The 10,000-nt window shown below is 41.6% G+C and overlaps 1 protein-coding gene across 1 annotated transcript in view; it reads right to left on the bottom strand.

Annotated features, from left to right (window-relative positions):
- The window catches only part of mtss1lb (MTSS I-BAR domain containing 2b), an 86,336-nt gene that overhangs the window by 66,965 nt on the left and 9,371 nt on the right, over positions 1-10,000 (bottom strand).

The following is a 10,000-nucleotide window of genomic DNA, read 5'->3' as shown; positions in this document are numbered from 1 at the left end:
TGAGAAAACATACAGAGCACTGGTTAGGATCATATAGCACCTCTACCCACACATAAATGTAAGTTCTGTCCTGCGGCGGAATTCAGAAAAGAGGTACATCCTACACAGTAAAATCCTCTGTGTTAATTTAACTGGGACACAAATGTAACCGTTATTGATTTGACTGTGTAGCAGTTTAACAGAAAACAATGAATATTTTCCGTACAATAACTGAAGGCAGAGGTGAACAGTAGGGAGGGACTAAGGGAGGATGTCTGGTTGTGTACTATAACAAAATAAATTGCAACAGTTAATCGAAATAATCGATTATAAAAACATATTGATAATTTACAAAAATATAATAATATATAAATATCGATGTACATATAAACTATTGTGCAATGGTTCAGTGCCATCAGAAGCAGAGAGCACAGCACATTTTATATACACCATACCATTTTGGATCTGCATTACTCGGTTGCATTCTTTAGCATTCTTAAAATTCAGCATGTCTGCGTGACTCCATCACTGACTCATCTCTGCTTGCAAAACGTATGCCTCAAAATGCATCCAACACTTTCCTTCATCATCTCTCTCTCTCTCTTTCTCTCTCTCTCTTTCAACATAAGCTGTCTCATTTAATTGCTAGTCTGTTCCTCTGTTCTATGTTGCCTCAGCATCCTTCTCTTTCTTCATCTCCTTCTACAGCATCCTGACCTCCATCGCTACCACCCCCCCATCTGTCTCCCTCTCTTTACCCCCACATCTCTCTCTCTCTCTCTCTCTCTCTCTCTCTCTCTCTCTCTCTCTCTCTCTCTGTCTCTCTCTCTCTCATTTTTGTCCACCCCATCACCCTCCTGCAAAGCAGCCACTCCATCGCACCAATCCCCACGTAGCTACCTAACCCCCCCCCCCCCACCCACACACACACACACACACACACACACACACACACACACACACACACACACACACACACACACACACACACACACACACACACACACACACACACACACACACACACAAAGCACTTGACAGCCACTGGGAGCAGCCAGCATCAGTCTGTCTGAAGCAGCCGGGAATGCTGACGGCAATCAAAGCTAAGCTAGAATGCTGTCTCAGATGGATGCTATAGCTTCTCCTCCTTGCCTCCATTCTGCACACACATTACTTTCTTATAGAAATCACCTGTAATGTGCAAGACAGTCTGTATGTGTGATTATGTGTAGTTACGATTACAGAGGTTGTATGCAGCTATTTTACCTTGTTTAATTATTACTCAACTCAACTTTTATATACAGTATAGCCCTAAGCAAAAGGCTATTATTTAATGTTCTCATTGTTATCGACACTGTTGAGGAGGTACAAACAAAGGTCCATTTGGTTACATGGTGCACTCTCAATGTTAAATTAACACTGAGGATGTTACTGTGATAAATCCACACAGCTGATGTTCTGGGGGGATGGGGGGGTCTCCTGCCAGGGCCTTCATTGTCCCTGTGAGTGTTTTCCTTCATAATTAATTAATTCGATATTAATGTAGCAGGGGCATACAAACACAAAACATAGGAGCTGAAAAACATAATATAAAGAAATGAACAAAAATGTATCATGAATAAATAGAAATGTAACATATATTATAGTGAAAAATACCATATAATGAAAGATTGAAAAAAGAGGAAAGGAGGGAGGGGGATGGAGGGGGAGGGGCATCCCATGGCGAGGAGCTGTGATGTCAGAGGGGAGACGACAGCAAGGGCTGCGCTCTTTGATCTGGCCTGTTTGATGTGGCTTCATTTGGTCTGAAATCACAACCCCATTTCCCCATGGCACAACCCCTGCTCCCACAGCCACGCACGCACGTGCACACACACACACACACACACACACACACACACACACACACACACACACACACACACACACACACACACACACACACACACACACACAGACACACACAGACACACATACATTGCTTGCTCCTTTAGCAGGCTGTTTGAAGTGCCCTGCAGAGCTTAAGTTGTGTGGAGGGGAGATAACGGGACGTGAAGCCCCTCACACACACACAATTGCATGCACTCGCACACACACACACATAGGCTCACACATTTAGCATATTTGGGGCATTCTAATCCAATAAAAGAGTCTGGTGGCTACTAACAGGGAGGTGATTGGTTTATAAATGCTGTATTGTGTGTGTGTGTGTGTGTGTGCATGTGCATGCGTCTGTACATGCCTGATTGCGTGCATGATGTGTGTGTTCACCTACGCCTGGCTGTCTGTTATCGACCGCACACTCATTTACTTTGTGCGTTTGCGTGCATGTGTGGCGGCCACATGTTCTTTATAGACAGTCACAGCCCACTCGACACTCAAGCTGACCTCCACACACAATGGGATGAGTAGTAGACCCCCAGCAGGGGGGAGGGATGGAGATAAGTAGCAAGACCTTAAAGTAGGGACACGGTTGGATGACCGACAGGTACAAAGCAGGCTATTTTCTCCTTTAGCCTAACCAAGCGTAACGCTAGCCTATTAACACAGCATTTTAACCACACGTATGAACACTAGCATCCCTATTCTGGGCATTTTAACCACATGAACCCTAACCTCGCCTAACCTCGCGTCACCAGACCTTCCACCTCGGAGGAAAGCCTGGTATTCGTTATTAAATTGCCTGTGTGATCCGGTCTAGGCAGAAACCCGAAAATGGTATTGATCCCAGGCTAAATGAACCCTAGCATCCCTATTCTGGGCATTTTAACCAGAGGAACCCTAGCATCCCTATTCTGGGCATGTCATAACAGGGAAACAGCAGGACATGTTGTGTGAATGAAAACGTGCAGATTATAACAGATCTATGACGGAATGATTAATGTACGTGCTATGTGTACTGTTGTTATTGTTGTAGTTGTTGTTGTGTTATCGATATTTTGTATTGTTTTGTTTGTTCCGTCTGGTTGATGTCTGTAAAAACATTTAGTCTCTTAATGTATGAAGTGTATTTTGTAATGTGCAGACCCCCTTGAAAAGGAGATGGTTCATCTCAAGGGGTTATTCCTAATAAAGAAATGTCAGACAGATGATGCACTGCAAACTATGCTAGGTACTCATAGCTATGAATAGATTTTATTCTCAAAGATCTAACCTTTTTCATGTTGAAATTGCCTACACCCTAAACCACAGTACACTGGTAGCTCGAGGATTAGCCTCTATAGGGTCAACATCATCGAAGCTCGACGTACTGTATGCTTAATTTATACTCGAAAGGTATACATTTAGCTCGCTGACAATAGCAGATCTACTAGGACTGTCACGATTACAAAGTTAAATTGACGATTAATTGTCACACAAATAATTGCGATTAAAGATTGATTTGTGTTTTTGGCATTGAAATGAATACAACTTTACATTTTTGTTTGGTTTGTATGCTTCATGATCACAACTTGCACAGGGTAGACATAAATATACAAAGAAATTACAGACACATTTTATAATATACTTCAAAAAATATATATAATTTTTTTTAAATAGTAGAAATAGTTGATCTACAAGCTTGTAAGCTTGTAGATCTGCTATTTTTGGAAAATGTTTGAAAATGGATGAACATTTTTCAACATGGAAACTATCATGACGATTATCTAAAATAATTGCAATTGGCGATTATGTAATAATTGTAGATCTACAAGCTTGATCATGCCGTTCGGGGAGCGACGCTCCGTTCAGCGAGCAACGCGTCACATGATGAAGTATACAACAGGCCTGATAGCATGCATCTCTGCCTCCGCTTGCAATTTCAAAGACCACTGTTCTTACTAGGTCATGGGACATGGAGTATGGTGGTGGCCGCAAAGAGATGTCAGCCGTGTTGTGTGCGTGTGCGTGTGTGCGCATGTGTGCGTGTGTGTGTGTCAGCTGTGTGTGTCAGCTTTTCGATAACATACTATTACATCACCACTTCCTGTGACAGAGAAACTCCATAGCAACAGGACATGCATGACTATCCCTGCGCCCGCACACGCACACACACACACACACACACACACACACACACACGCTCTCACACACACACACACACACATGCTCACACATACACACACACGCACACGCACACGCACACACACACACACACACACACACACACACACACACACACCTCATATAATATTTGCTCTAGGACATACACAGGACAAAACAGTTCCTTCCTGCCCTCGCTCCTCCTTCCCTTCTATCCTTCCGTCCTTTCTTTCTTCATTCATTCATTCATTATTTTCCCCATTCTGTCCAAATCGCAGCTCACACACACAGTTATATGTATCCCCATCCACCACCATGACATTACTGGGGTGACTTTACTCTGGGGTGCTGACAGCAATCCACTGGCCTAGTTCTCAGAGCCAGTGATCTCTGTGCTGCCCAGTCTGCCCACCACTCCACTGAACGGCTGGGAGAGAGAAAGAGGAGGGAAACAGAGAGAGAGAGAGAGAGAGAGAGGAGCCTTACACTCCACAGAGGATGGGAAGCTTACTGCTTTCCCTGTCTCTCTTTTGTTCCCTTTGTTTCCTCGCAGCAAGACAGAAAAACAGAGGAAATCCACAGAGTGAGAGAGAAAGAGAGAGTACAGTATGGAGGCCGGGGGAGAGAGGGACGTAAGGATAAGCCCAATTTTTGGGGTTGTATAATCGGGCCAATTCGCGCATTAAAAGAGAACTGTGAGAACCCAACAAAAGAGACTCATTTCACAGTGCCTCATATGCATAATCAGCTGACTGTCTTTTCAAAGAGAGGATCACGCTCATTTTTTAGTAGGGCCAGGGATGAGGACATGGCCCAAAGCCTAGAATGCAATTATGTTATCTTGTAGCTGCCATTCACATCAATGCAGTGTGTTGTCTGTGAACAGCAAAATGTTGATTTAACTCTCAGAGTTAACACTGCGTGCACTACATCTACACTGACATTTCTGTTTGAAAATACACACACACACACACACACCCTGTACGTTAGCACCTATCATCCACACTAATCAGGCATGTCTCCCTAAAACAGAGAAAACACTGCTGACCCCGTTGTGTTTTGAAATTGGACGGGCGGGAAAGGAGACCTTTTTAATGCTACTAATAAATATGGATGACGAATTACCGGCATTATTTACTTTGCTGTCTGTTTGTCAGCTTGTCTGGCGTTGCCAGAGTTATTGTGCTGACAATGTCGATCAGCATGTTGCATTTTCTGTACCCGTTATTGGCCAGGTTATTGCATGGGTGAAATAGGCTCTCGCTCCGTCTCAATAAATGTTTTTATTTTAAAAATTATAATCGTGTGAGAGAATCGTCATCAAGAATCATACAGCCTAGTACTGAGTGTTTCAGAACGTTTGTACACCATTATCTTGGGCTTCGTTCAGAAAACCATATTAGCAGCGCCCTACGCACATTCGCTTTGTCATAGAACACACCATAGGTTGGCTGTTTGGACACTGCAGACGGACTGCAGGAAGAAAGTATGAAATGCAGATAAAAGATGTAATATTGTTGTTTATTCCTGTTCCTAGACCTGAACTCAGTAGCCTAAGTACTTTTCTTACAAAGACAGACAAAGACAAAAAAATTCGTGATCACATAAAGAGGAAACATTCTTATACAACCGCTGCGTAACTACAAGTACTGTTCCATGGATGTTGTCAAATGGCTGTCAATGTCAAATGTGTTACGCCTAGCATGCGCATGCCCAGTGTAAGGGAATAGTCATGACATGCATTTTCAAGCTTGGTGTACAGTATGGACACAGATAACTCCTGCCAGTTTGCTATGTGGGTTTCATTGTAAACTCAGTTTTTCAAGGAAAGCATCTTAGTGTACAGTAACTCTGTACAGTCAATTATAGATGGCTGGAGAGATGCCATAACACATAAAGCAGTAGCATTGATTGATATTGCTTTGTGCATATGTAATTGTATTTGGATCTTGTACAGGGTATCGTTGTGAGAGGGTGTGTTGCATTTTGTGTTTCTCAAACATGTACATTCTTCATAGCATGATGCGGAACCCCACACAACAAAACTTTATATTTAAATAGTGATCTTAAAAATAAAATACCACACTTTTCCCAATGGAGTAATCTCCAATTTGTGTTTACTTCTTGGTATTTGATGTTATGACTGTGCTTGATACCGACCCATCTGTGTTTTTATGGACTTCTAATGTATCTACAATTATGTAGACTACCCATATAAAGCACCCTGGCTGCTATAGCGACCCTGCAAGATCAATAAAGTGCTATCCTAATCTCGAAAATATATGCTTTATATATACTGTATCTGACAATAATGTATCTGACATGTCATGACATAATCCTTCTGTACTGGCTGAGAAGCATTGCCGTCCTGTCCCGTCTTGGATTGTAATGTGTGTCAAATGGAAAGGCATGGACATGCAGATGAGATGAGGACACGCAGACCGCCTCGCTGCATAATTGATGAAGTGCAGCAGCTAATTCCAATCTAAACACAGTGCTGAGCCAAAGAGGAGACCATCTGGGTTCTGTTGTGTCTCTGTGTGCCGCGAGGCAGGGATCATAGACTCTCTCTTAGAGTCTCTCTGAGTTAAACATCTGTAAAATCACATTGTTTCTATGTGTGCTGATATGAAGGGAAATGTAGCGGACGCATTTGCATAAATACGTGGGTGCACATACAGTACACACACCCACACATCCACCAATTTTTTTCTTTTTTTTTTGCACCTTCACACCAGCAATTTGTGATGTTAAGCGGGGAGGGACAAGCACTTGAACTCTTCATCTTTTATTTTAGTTGTTATATCAGCATATCAGCATCGGCTATTTAGTGACGTTCAGTTTAGTATAGGGCTGCCCCCTGATTGTCGACCATTCAAACAGCCAGTCGGAGACCCCTTAGTTGACAGAGATTATTTGATTCAACCTGTATTATTATTCTTTTTTTTTGGCTGCTGAAGATTTTATTTCAGTTATTTCAAAGCGGACAATCGGGGCTCGAAATAAATTTCTTTCACCAATATGCTACAACTAAATCAAATGATTAATTTTGTTTTCAATTCCCAATAGCGTTAAATAGCATAAAAATAGCTGATCTAAAAGCTCACAGCGTGTCATAAAAAAATCTTTTTTTTCAGAATATGACATTATCATCACAATATCAATATCAAGTTATAATTAGATTGAAAATATTGTGACTTTTAGTGTTGTCGATATCGCCCAGCCCTAGCGCCGAGATCCCCAATTATGAGCCTTCACCATGGATGTGGTGTTCCTGGTGTGTCAGACTCAGCAGTGAGCACTATTCCACTAACAATGTGTAAGTTTGAATATGACGGCCATATTCAACCAGCAAACAAATATTATGCTACAGTAATTTTATTTATTTATTCGGAGAACCACATAAACTAGATGGGGCTCACAGTCTGGAAATGAATTGGCTGAATAAAATGCATAAAAGCCAATATTCTTGTGGTAGGTCGTCCATTAGGCCCAGCTTCCACTGCTGTGTGTCAGATTTTGTGAACCCAGATCAATTATGTTTCTGATAACTATTCATGGTTACTGCCCTCCAACTAGAAGCCTAAAGTCAAAGGATTGTGCTATGGTATGAATCTAGCTCTAGTAGCTCTATGTTGGACAAAGTTGTTTCAGGTTTTTCTTTTGGCAAGACTAAAGATGTTTTGTGGTTTGAGCCAAGCGCCAATGTTGTTGTTGACAAAATTAACAGACAGAATAAGGCCAATGGCAGAAGAGATGGGCAGAATTTGGAAGCTTGCTCACAGGCAGTTAGTTGTCAGTGCTAATGGATAAGACTGAGTTCTCTCCCATTCTAATGCTCCTCACTGGTATTCTGTTGACATTAATTATTACATTATGACAGTATTATTGTCTCCGCCAGGCCGAAAGGCATGGAGGAGATTATGTTTTGCACCCTGTCCGTCCGACGCGTCCGTCCGTCCGTTCGTCCGTCCGTCTGTCTGTCCGTATTTTTGTCTGTGGACAGCTAATCTCCGGCACCGACATATCAGAGCAGAACCTCTGCCCCAAATGTTTCACATGGTCCTGTTAAAGGGCAAAACCACTTTGGTAGAGGTTTGGGTTGTGTAGTTACCATGATGTAACTCCAAAGGTGGACAAGAAATCAAAAATAATTGCTCCATTGATTAGAAATTGATAATTCTAAATTTGCTCCTCATTGACTTACATTGTACGGTAAAACAGCTCTTAAACTCACTCTTTTAGCACGTAAATGAACACGAATAAAGCTGATTCAGACAATATAGAGCATCACCGAACCCAGTACTGTTTGTTTTTTTAATAAAAATGTTAACTTCCTACTTCTTTTACTATTTGAAGATCCGGATCCGGATCCGCGAATCCAGTCCGGGTTTTCTTCTTAATAAAAATAGCAAAATCAGCAGGAAGTTAACATTTTTATAAAAAATTAAAACAGTACTGGGTTTGGTGATGTTCTATATTGTCTGAATCAACTTTGTTTGTGTTTGTTTATGTGCTAAAAGAGAGACTTTGAGAGCTGTTTTACCGTACAATGTAAGTCAATGAGGAGAATATTTTGAATTATCATTTCTAATCAATGGAGCAATTATTTTTTATTTCTTGTCCACCTTTGGAGTTACAGCATGGCAAGGTAACTACACAACCCAAACCTCTGCCAAAGTGGTCCTGCCCTTTAAATCGCCACCAGGAGGCCGCTTTTTGCAACAAAAAGAAATTGACAGTACTCGTACAGATTTTATCCAAACATCACGCAAATCGGTACACAGTATCTCTATAGTCATTAAACAAAACAGGGTCTTTCAGATTGTTCATATTCCATCCTGATTGGCTAAGATCGGCTTCCAAAGTTTGCAGGAGTGCTCCGTTTTGAACAAAATACCTCAAATCGATTGCCGTGAAATTTTGCACGCACATTCTCACTAGGCCGAGGAAGAAATGCCACTTGAATGTTCAAATCAGCCTCATGGTGGCGCTGTAACAGGCCGATTTGTGTATTATCTATAACTGCACCATCTGTGTAAAACTTTGTATGCACACTCCCTAGAAGCCAAGGAAAAACATTTGCCCTGCCTTTCATAGCGCCACCAGGAGGCTGATTTATGTAAAACACATTTTTTGATGTTTTTCCTTCAGATGTTTTCACGCAAATCGGTACACATGATCTCTATTGTCATGTGATCAAGACGGATCTGTTTTATTTGTCATATTCCATCCTGATTGGCTAAGATTGACATCTAAAGTTTGAAGGAGTGGCCCATTTTGAACAAAATGCTGCAAATCATGAACGCAGCGTCTGATTGCGGTGAAACTTTGCACGCACAACGCATATGTTGACTAACACATGCCACCCTTTTAACATTGCCCTATTATAGCGCCACCAGGAGGCCAATTTTAGATTATTTTTTTTTAATTACTCCTACAAATTATTTCCAAACATCACGCAAATCGATACACATTATCTCTATAGTCAAGTGATCAAGAAGAATCTGTCCAATTTTTCATATTACACCCTGGTTGGCGAATTCCAAACATTGCTGGCCCACAATAACCTAGCTGACCTGGCGGAGACCTGTGCTCCGAGGAGCACTTTTTCTAGTTCAAATGTTTGTTTTGTAAAAATGTCTCCTCATCCATTGTATTAAAATGTGTGTCTACACATTTGATTCTGCCATCATGTCAGTATACCTAACGTTTAAAGCAGCTGCGAAAATCAATGATCCAAGATCAATGTCCAATGTCCATGGTGGCGTGAAGCAATAATGTAAACACACTTTCACATTGGATACACACACACACACCCCCACAGATAGTAAAACAAATACGATCAAAAACTATGCCAATATTCCCCTCTGAACAGAAGACATGGGATATAGAGCATGAATGGGGCATTCTGTTCATTCACTGGTTTATTTTTGAGAGGAACAAGAGAATATTGATTTGCCGTGTTCACTGCTCCTCTCTTCCCCTCTCTCTCTCT

This window comes from Gymnoscopelus braueri (genome assembly GCF_963280865.1).
Source record: "Gymnoscopelus braueri genome assembly, chromosome: 1".
NCBI lineage: Eukaryota > Metazoa > Chordata > Actinopteri > Myctophiformes > Myctophidae > Gymnoscopelus > Gymnoscopelus braueri.
Note: the sequence above shows the minus strand (reverse complement) of the source record. Positions and strands in the feature narration are given on the sequence as shown.